Source organism: Xiphophorus hellerii, chromosome 9 (assembly GCF_003331165.1).
Source record: "Xiphophorus hellerii strain 12219 chromosome 9, Xiphophorus_hellerii-4.1, whole genome shotgun sequence".
NCBI classification, from domain to species: Eukaryota; Metazoa; Chordata; class Actinopteri; order Cyprinodontiformes; family Poeciliidae; genus Xiphophorus; species Xiphophorus hellerii.
Genome location: NC_045680.1, coordinates 10,253,794 through 10,264,658, shown reverse-complemented (window position 1 = coordinate 10,264,658; position 10,865 = coordinate 10,253,794). Strand labels below are relative to the sequence as shown.

At 38.2% G+C, this 10,865-nt stretch overlaps 1 long non-coding RNA gene across 2 annotated transcripts in view; it reads right to left on the bottom strand.

Annotated features, from left to right (window-relative positions):
* Positions 1–2,372: 2,372 nt before the first annotated feature.
* The window catches only part of LOC116726374 (uncharacterized), a 33,228-nt gene continuing 24,735 nt past the window's right edge, over positions 2,373–10,865 (bottom strand). The window contains exons 3-5 of one of the 2 annotated variants that reach the window (XR_004340592.1): positions 6,148–10,801; positions 3,076–3,167; positions 2,373–2,989 (exon numbers count right to left, since the gene is read on the bottom strand). This is a non-coding gene — a long non-coding RNA (uncharacterized LOC116726374). Of the gene's footprint in view, positions 2,990–3,075; positions 10,802–10,865 lie in introns of both variants that reach the window. The other variant, XR_004340591.1, reaches the window with a different exon arrangement.

Sequence of the window (10,865 nt, the reverse complement as noted above, 5' to 3'; positions counted from 1 at the left end):
TCTGTTTGATACATCTGTTTGATTTATCACAAAATAATGTTTTTATAGTTAATGAAACTGCTTTCATCCTGACTAGACTGTCTATATCACTGCTTTTCTCCATTCCTTGCACATTTCTTTCACTGTTTTTGTGAAGAGGGAGGGATAATGTGGGAAGCTCACATTAATCTGGATCCTGCTGTTTTCAGTGTCTGCTTCCTGTTGTTTGGTGTCCCTCTAGTGGACTAAAAATGACATTGATTTCATTCGTTCACTTTATTTAGTACCCGCCCTCGATCTCTGATCACTATAAGAATTTGAGAAATCCAAACATAATTTGATCAGATAATTCGATCCAATTTTGCTACTTTAATATTTTATTGCTATAATTTATTTTTAAAAAATATTTAAAATCTTAATTTAAATAATCAAAATTAAAATCTTACAAAGTGATTGCATGTTTTATATTAAATTGGCTTAATTATTTAATATTACATGCTTCAAACTATTTCTGTGTAATAAGCATGGTGATTCCTCATAAAAAATTGCACGTTTAAGCAATTAAAAGCAAAATTTGTTTGCTACTCTTCAAACTGACTCCTACGTCATGGAAAAGTGTATCTTTAAAATGGTTTGACCTGAAAAGAGGAATTTTAAAACCTCTTATCAGGAGCTGAAATGAGATGAAGTCTCATTCATACCCGCATGAAAAGAAAATGGAGTAGAAAACCATCAAACTGTTTTCCTAAGTTACATGTCTTGCTTAGATTTTATATGTTTTCATGTGACTAACCTATTTTTTCTCTATGGTGATCTTAAAGTTAAATTAGACATCTTGATTAAATCTTGCAGAAACCCTGAGCTTTACTTGCATCGGTCTCCCAAAAAACACACAAGTAAACAAAGAAATGAACTGTGTGCATCCACTTAGTTATGTAAGATGGTTTTTGTTTAATCAAAGGTGAATCTGTTTTTCAAGAATCGGCTTTCTTTACTGTTAGTGTGACTCATTCAGTTTCAGCTGCAGTTTCTTGGTAATGGTGAGGCAGCACATTCTTACCAGCATCATCATCATCGTCATCATTTTCTCCGTATCACCACAGGCCCTTTCTTTAAGGCTGCTGCTAATCCTAAAGCAGCAACCCAAATGACGCATTATATAATCTGGTGGAGAGAGGGCTGCAGATCTCGTCAGTCACTGCTTATTTGCAGAGCATCAATTTACTTTTTATGAGAATTATTGTATAATAACGGGATGTGAAAAATCATCTATAATGGTGCAGCGTAGGCAGAGGTAAGTATAAAAATAATATGAAAGCATAAAGCCATTTTGAACAGCCATGACCTCTTGAGTTGTCAAAAAGAAAAGGGGACAGTTAGTGTTTGTGGTCACGATGTGGTTTTATTTCAGAATTAACACCCTTCAGTTATTTTTTTAAGAAGGTTCCTTCCTGGCTGAGCAGTACGGTGGTCTGCGGGGGGAAACAAAAGCTAGCTATGTCACCGGCACAATATTTTTGAAATTTAATTGCATACATATAGACTGGAAGAAACAGCTAAATATTAAGACTTTAGATTTTGTAATGTGCTCCAATTAAAGTAAACATGTAGAATAAAATGTAGTTTCAGCTTTTTTTTTTTTTTTTTAGTTCTAGGTGTAGTTCTGGGGGACTGAACGGGTGGTGTTACACTTTTGAAGACGGTATTGTGTGTTTTAACAACATTAAATGCAGTTGCTTGCACATTGATGTAGGAACTATTGTGTTGCTATGTATGAATGCACCTCCAAAAATAAAGCTTGGCAGTGAAACGTAAAAAATATAAGAGCAATTATGCTTATTTTTCTTAAAATAAGTTAAAATGGTCCAACACAATTAAAATATTAGGCTGTGATAAATAATTCAAAAACTTTTTCCACCTTTAATTGTTACAATTATCCTGTTGCAATACTGTGGAAACACATATTGATGGAGCCTAATTTATAAAATAATATTGTAAAAAATCTTTTCTAGAAGACATTAGTTTTAATGTGGGTCATAAAAGATAAATGCCAAATTATATGTGAAGAAAAGCTTTAGAATGACTTAACTGGTGTCATGTTTTTACTTCACAAATTTACTTCTGGTATTTTAAGAGGGCTCCATAGTTTACATTTTCATCAAAAATTAGCTACAATATTTCTAAAATCTTAACAAGACTAAATCTTGACAACTCCATTCACTTTTTGTTTTTCTTACATCTTGGCTTGAGGTGCTTTGATCGGTGGGATTTGCATATTGCAGATAGCTATCGTTTTTATTCAAGTTTCAGAAGAGGAGCTTTGACTATGCTAGATCCAACATCATCAATTTCACATGTTCCCCTGGAAAATCAATGAATATCAACAGCTTCACTGAGATCTGAAAGTGTGATGATTTATTGAAATTCATCAAAGACAGTGCATGCGATGTGTTAAGAATTAGGAACACAGAGTGAATTGAAATTCTTATGTATCGTAGTAACTTAATTCCTGGAAACATCACAGAAATGAAGACCACCTGATTTATGCCGTTTTATACCTTAACATACCAACTAGTCCAATTACAATGTGCACAAAAAATAAAACATTTCCATTTAGTTCAAAGTTCACAACAAAGTCATGTCTAGTATTTCATGTCCCAAGTGTAGTTTTATTGTCTTTTCTTCTGTTGCTCCTAAAGCCAAACTGTCAACAAGGCAGTTCACACCACCAGCATCACGGTAGCTGAGGGAGAGAGACAGGCGAAATAAATAACGCCATCATCAGCATGCCGTGACAACATTCCTTGTGACGGTCGGATGAAATCTGGGACACAGTTGCATTCATCGTTCAGTGAGCTCTTCCACAAAGTCAAACCCACCGACAGCAATGAATGTTGATTGTGACCTTTGCTGTGATTTAGAAAGCTGGAAGTATGTCCGGATTGTTTTCCTTCCCAAGGAGTCATCAGCCGTTCTTCCTCTAATTCGTATGGTGGGGCTTTATCTTCATCTTTTAAAAATACATCTAGTGACAAAAGCTATCCACAGGGTACAGTCAACGGTCGATGGTTTTTGTTAAATTACAATCAAACTCACCGACAGCGTTGAATGTTCACTGAGGGAAGCATGAACCGGACGGTGACCAGAGATGACAGTCTGCTTAGAAATGAGGGCGAAGCGTGGCTGCTCTGTGGGTGGAGAAACTTTTACCTTGCATATTCATGAACTAAATCTTTCTTTCATTCTTTGGAAGTAAACAGAAAAGATCATGGGAGCTTTACCAATGACAACAACATCGTGGACATTTAATGATTATGTGCTAACCAATGCTTGAACTGGTTACGTAAAGCTCAACTTTATTCATCCCTATGGCAGATTTAGACATAAAACTTGCTTCATTCGACCAAGAGAAAATGGGAAAGTCTTCTCTTGATAGATAAGAAAATACAAAAGTGTTAATTTCATATATAAAGTTTTGTTTATTTTAATAAAATAAATAGCATGTACAAATTCTTCCCAATAATCAATTTGAGATCTTTATTAGCATTAAAGCAATCACACCTTTCTATAATTACTAATAAGAGCTTCTAGTGATTTATGAACAATAAATCATCATCATCAAGATGATAAATCATCATCTTGATGATTTATTGTCCAAGATTAGCTCCAAATCTTTGACATAAATGCCATCACCCTAATCTTTAGTTCCTTCAACAAATTCCCTATCAGTTACAAGTTGGAACTCTGTCTGGGTCACTTCAAAATAATAACAGACAAAAGAAACATGTTGATAAAATTACTTAAACCCTAAATCTGCCAAGGGTATCAATAACATAACTGTGTATTAGTGGAGTTGTTCCCAGTTGCATGACAATAACATATTACATTTTGGTCATTTTGATTGAAATATCCAAAACATTTCTTTAAATAATAAAAAAACAAAAAACAAATGTGACACAAAAACAAGTGTATGACTTTGCGAAGATTTTTCCTCCCCCAGTAGTTTCTTCCACCGCAGCCCATGAAAAAAGAAACAACTTTGACTCACCTTTTCTTTAAATCTTAGAAACCAACCAGTAATACAAGTACGATTTAACTTCCATGAAATACGGTCAAAATTACACAGACGGTGAGTGCATGGGAACATGTCTTACTTTGCTGAAAGTAGCAGTTACACAAAGAAAGTCATCTTGAAACTCCTGACTCATAGTAGTTCTTGGTTAACAGAGCACCTGGGCAGGAGCTGCAGTTTTCTGTCTTTTTTTTTTTCTTTCCTGTTTTGAAGCACAGCTGCTCGGCCTCTAGAGGAGCATCGACATGCCTCAAAGGCTTCAGCGCAAGTTTGAGGATGAGGGAGAGAACGGGTATGAAACTGCCGACTCACCCCGATCAGTAACGCTTGCTGTTTCGTTATGATGTGGTCCCCTGAGTCTGAGGACTGAAAGGCTCAAATGTGCTTTTTATTTGTTTCCTCTCTTTGCACTAAAACCAAGAGAGAAACTGTCCACCATCTTAGACAGTGCTGAATCATTGCTCATCTTGGGAAGGAAAGAAAAATGCGCAGACAGTAAGAAGCATGAAACTCAAATGCCACAGAGCTGCTGTAGTAAATAAGACAGGACGTGAGAGCAACTACGCTGATGAGTCAAGATTCATTTGGGTGATAAATATCATTCTGGGATGCTTTAACAGAGCAGGATAAGGAGTGACTAAGGCAATCTGGTTGAATGTGTCACCACCTGCCAATCCCTCTCTAAATACCCCTGCACTCATACAACTTTGATTTAAAAATAACAGCTTTTGCTGTCTTTACTACAAAGAGTACTAAGACTTGTGGAGAGGAGTATGCCGCCTCTTTTTACCCTCACATCTCATGCCACTGCTGTCATTTTATTTGTACCTGACGAAGATCTCTTCACTTCAAAGGAACCCCCCCGCCCAAAAAAAAAGAAATCAAGTCTACAACTCTGTTAGCTGATGAAATATATATCTACATAGAAAAACATGTCCAACATTATATATAAACAAATAGTCCTTGCTGCGACAAACCCCCAATGGTGGTGTGAGTGACAGTGTTTGAATTGACAGAAGTGGATGAGAGAGAGCGTAGCTTTATAAGGTCTTTTCTGGCCGCGGGACGGGGTGGCTGACAGTGGGAAGAAAGAAACGGGACACGAAACTAAAGAGAGAAGAGCCCTGAGCTGACAATGTGGCCTTAATCTGAATGACAAGGCCTGCACATCAGCCCTCTAACCAGCCTGGTTGGAGCGATGGTGAGGGGGTGCTGGATGATGTGGGAGCTAACGGGGGGGAGAAGGGGATTTAAAGAGACAGAGGAAGAAGGAGGGGGAGGTGTCCTTCCTTCAAACACGCTGGCCTTAATGGTACGGACAGCTCTGACATTTAACCACTGAATCATTTTTAGATAAGTGGACGGGTTGGGGGGAGCTGAGACTTTGGCTAAATATAGGGAGCTTTGAAACAGACAATAAAAACGATCTTACTGAAAAAGTTTAGGATTGTTGAAGCAAAGTTCTGTAAAAGTTTAAAAGCACATAAATATATCAGAAGTATATTACACTCTTTCTGTCTTCATTGACTATTCATTTACCATTTTATGAACCTCTACACTGTAATTACATATATATTGGACAGTAAGGCTAATGCTTATTTATAACAGTTAACACAGGCTTCCTCTGTGTAACGTGAAAATGGAGCATGTAAGTGTTTCCAAGTACATACGTAACAGAGACGTGAACCAGTGGAAAAATCAATAAAAATATATACAAAACAAGGTCCTTCAATCATAAACTGCTTTAATATTTGTGTGTTTTACACCCCTTCCCTTTATATCAGAGAGTTACTCTGAATGGACATGCTTCCATTCTCAATAAGAGTTTCACACAGGAAATTAATTGGTGTTGCACTTTCATTTCCTGTGGAAATCATTGTCAGCTGCTGTAAAACAGCCACTAAGTCCAAAGAGCTTAAAGGTATATAAAATAGGGTTTGCATTAAACATTATGAGATTGGGGTTTCTATAAGGACCTAGAAGTCCACTTTAGTCTTGGCCCTTCTTGGATAGTAGTTAGTTTCTGTTCCATATTGTAAAACGCTTTGAGTGGTCAAAATGACTGGAAAAGCGTTATATAAGTTCAGTCCACTTACCATTTAAGCACTCGGGGCCAAGCAATCTGAAATTATACAGAATGAAGACACCATGTGAGTTATTTCCAGCTGCAACTGCTTATAGCCACTTAACAGAACCTTACTTCAAAAATTATTAATTTGACCCCTGAAGAATAAGGAGAGAGAAGAGTTCAGAGAGTATGGGCAATAACGGGAATTACTTAATTAAACAGCATCATTTTAAAACGAGGTGACTAGATGAGGCTGTGACCAAAGAGCCAGTGAAAAGAACGAATTTGTTTAAGACATGAACTGAAATGTCCCTTTTCTTTCAAAACTCAAATTGCAAATTTCCTTGTCAATAATACTCCATGCAGTTGATTCAGCGCATCTGAGCGGCGACGAGCAGAAAACAGAACAAAACTACAGAGGATTTTTCTTAAGGTCGAGTAGCGAAGTAGGTGATACATGTCGGCACTGATAATGGCCATGTTTCCTCAGCAGACTGGGTGCAAGGATAAAAAGGGGAAAGAAAATAACAAAAGGGAGCCCTGACAATGTTCCAGGAAATTCGTAAGACAGGTTTGTGTAATGAGCACTGTCAGCGTTTCACAATTAGCACCGTGGACTCTGTCAGAACAGACTAGTAATTCCAGACAGGCGAATCATACAGGAGGTGATTAAACGCTCTGAGAATTTTGCTCCTTTTGACAAACTTGTGAACACACTGTTTTATTTATTTTTCTGTCCTTTCATTATTTGAGTTTTACAGAACGTAGGGACAGATATGTGTTCTACCAAAACATGGAGCGTCTGCGGAGATTTTGCACCTATTTTTCTCCACCGCTGTCAATCTGATTTCTCCGCGTCGTTTCATCACGCAAGCTAATTTTAGGCTTGCAAGTGTGAGCTTTTGCCTGGAGGGAAAATATGCATAAAATTTAAAAATAACATGAAACAGGCGAGGTTTCTATGCTAAAATAGAAACATTAAAGGTGAAAAACAAATATTTCCACAAATAACTTAATTAATGTGAAAATGTAAAACTATTTTTAAAAGTGCAATTAGCCTTAAGACATACTGTAGAGTGTTTTCAATCTTTAAAAATAAAATTTTTCCACAAAACCTACTCATTAAGATGAATTTAAACTGTTCAAAAATGTTAACTACAGCAATTTCAGATTTAATAAGGTTAACAAGATGTAGCTTTGAAGAAAAATAGCAGAAGCCGCAGTTTGCACCCGTCTTTCACCTTCAACCCACCCTCCTCCCAGGAGTTGGAGGAAATTCCTGGCGAGGGTGCTGCGAATCGCCGCGCTCAGCCTGCAGGTACAGACCGGCCTCCTCTGTCTGCAGATATCACACCGCGACGTGATCTGTTTAGCACCCTGACTTAATGCTCACCTGCTTGCACTCAACCCCCACCTGCTGTGTGTATGTGCAAGTGCGTCAGTGTGTGCAGTGTTTATTGTGGCCGTGTGTACACGACGCTTTCTGTCTCCTCACAGCTGGAATGGCGTCTCCTTCTTTATCTGCTGCACTGCAATTATAGACACACACGCTCACAGAATGATAGATGGATTCTTACTGCAAGGACAAGATATTTTTGGAAATTATTTAAATCTTCTACAAATAAAAAAGGACTAAAAACTCATATGGAAGAAGATTAAAGTGCCTAAAAAAAGAAACTTGGGACTACTGAAGGAAAGATGGATGTGAAACTTGCAAAAATGTAACAATTTTAACAGATCTCAGAATTTATCTATGCACTTTATGACAAAAATCTAAAAAATAAACATTTTAAAATGAGCTTGAAGCATTCATTTTCTGTGATTTGCATGCATAGTTTGTCATTTCCCCCTGAGGTTGTCACCGCGCTGACAGATACAAACTGACTTGTACAACCGCACTCACAAAACACACACCAAGACACTTGAGCAGGGGTCTGAGTCCAGCTGGAGGTGGTCTCCTGCCAAACCTGCAGGGAGGTTGACTATTCATATTCATCACACGCACACACTGATTGGAACTGACAGGACAGACAAACAGACACACACACACACACACGCACACACACACCTTCTTACACGCACACAGTTGGGTAAAAAACAAAAGAAATCTACCGGAGAGTGATTCACTGGTTAGACTAGGCAAGGTTTGCTTATACAAGGTACAAAAATTAAAAAACAATTTACAAGTTTAAAGTATTTTTTTTTTTTATGGATAGAGTAATAGCGCTGCCCCTCACCCTTTGTTGACTGTCAGCTGGCTGAAAGAAAGCTACTGTATTTTACAAGAGAGACGGATTTGGCTGAAAATATTTCGCACCAGCTTGCCATCTTATAAAGGTAACACTATTTTCACACGATAGATGTCAAGTTACTAGCAACATGACTGATAAGCAAACAACTGTAGTCTGGCTACCGAGCCAGCTTTTTAGTCTACCCCAAAATTTAGCTGACATTTTTTCTTTTCTTTTTTAGATAGGTGCACATAATGTGTATATTTATGAATACCAAAATAGCCATTAATAAATGGAATATAAAATATTACAGTTACATCCATAATGAGAAATTAGTTGATTTTTTTCAGTGGGGGAAGCTGTAAGTTTACTCAAATTAAAGCAGTCTTATGATGCTATATGGTTCAGTTTTTCAATGAACAAGTTTACCCTATCCTAACCACATACTGGCCCTAGCTGTGTTGAGAACGCAACTGTCTTCTTTGCTCACAGTATTGTCTTTTACTTCTACCCTTTAGACTACTTTACTCGTTGTTATGAATGATATGCACAGTAGATTAAAAAAATATGGAGTGTTTACAAAAAGAAAACGAGGTGTTTATGGTAAAGAGACAGCCATGATTGGATGAAGAGCAGCAACAGTAAGTAATGTCGGGAGAGGTGTAGGGTGGGAGAGGAAAAGCGAGAAGTTAATAATAGCCAATGGACTGGGAAGGCAACATCACTGAGAGACATGGAGGATGAGTACCACTCCTCTTCCTCTCTCTCTCTCTCAAATACACACACACACACCCCAGCAAAAAAGAGAGAGACTCCATGGGGTGCTGAATAATAACCTTCCTTGTCATTATCATCGCCAAGCCAAACCGCTCTCCTCTCCACTCCACGCCTCCACCACCACCACCTTCCATCTTCAGCACAATCATTGCCCTATCGTTTACAGTGTGCCGCCAAATGGGAACATCAATAGACACATCCATTAGCAGCGTGAGTTCTTTCCTCTCTGATTCTCAAGTGCTTTAATAGTTGGTACACACACCCCTACACACCAAGACACACACACACACCCTCGACCGACTGTTAACCAAGCTGGCCTCGCGCAGGAAAAAAGCTGAACTGATGGAGTGTATCATTAAAGCTTAACTGTGACACGGCCGCTGTGAGGTTGGCTTCGTCAGTTAACCCAAACGCTGGAAATGACCAGGGCTGCTTTCTCATCTAAATAGCTCGCATTTGACTATTTTTTAATTCAGTTTAAGTTCCAAATTCGTATAATTAGCTCAAATTTGACAGCCTTGGTGATCTTAACTCTTGACAGCCACATTTATTTCTAGATAACTGTGGCCACTGGATAACGTTTAAAAATCCGAAGGCAATACTAAAACATGCACATTCTTTTTGTTCCACAAAAAGCCTGAGGAGTTGTAGCCTCTTCAGTATGTTCCAAGTGGCTCAAAGTGATAACAGGAAGATACATTTAAAGAGGACAATCAAAGAAACTTAATTAGTATGCTAATTAGTAGTTCATTAAAAATTTAAGAATTTTTTTTACCCCTTTTTAGACATTAAAACAAACTAATTATCAACCTCTCTTTCCATTCACATAAAATCAGACACAAAAAAGGTGGATTCTATTGAGGGCTACATTCATACCTTCTAAAGTTAACTGTAGCTACAGATTGAAATTAGTGTGGGTCGCCATAGTCCAGACTAATTTACAATAAAATTATCTGCACTCTGAATCAAGTGAAGCCTAACAAGGAGACTAGGGAAGGGACGTCGGGGGGGCAGAGATACAAAAGAGGGAGGGTTTTCCCACAGAGCCGCACTGTAATTTCGTCTTGAAGGATTTATTTTGGAGGGTGTGCTCGGCAGGATGCTGGGAAGCCTGGGAGGGGCGTTGGGTGGGTTATGTGGGTTGGTTACGGAGGTGTTGTGGGATGTGCGGTGGGGAGGTTAAACTTGTATGGATAGGTTCAATAGATGGATAAAAAAGGGGGATAAAAACAGATTTAGATTTCCCTGAGGCAAGTACACTCAAAAACATTAACACATGACATAAGATGTATTTTGAATAGCTTAAAACATCTAGACTTTAAAGGAGAAAACTGGTTTTACGTCGATGCTATTCTAGTTTGTTTTCTCAATAATTTTCTATACATTTTTTGCAGTAAGTTTTACATTTCATTATTGGAATTTGGCTTTGAAGTAAAAGAAGAAAGCAGCAAAAGATAATGAATGTGTTTTCGTAAATTCCAACTGCGATTATCATCGTGACTCTGTGGTCTGTTGTTCCTTACTGTAACAGTCTTTGTGTGCAAGTGCGGGGGTGTGTTGGGGTGTGCGTGTCTGTGTGCATGTGCAGAAGGGTGGTGGTAGACCGCAGACAGCCTCTAGGTGCCATTGCACTGGGTTTGTGTGTATCCTTGCGTGCCTCCTTCATGTCTGGACCTGGGCAGAAAACAAACAGAAGTACAGAGTAAATTCAAGGTGTCGTCTGTTTAAAGCATGTTAT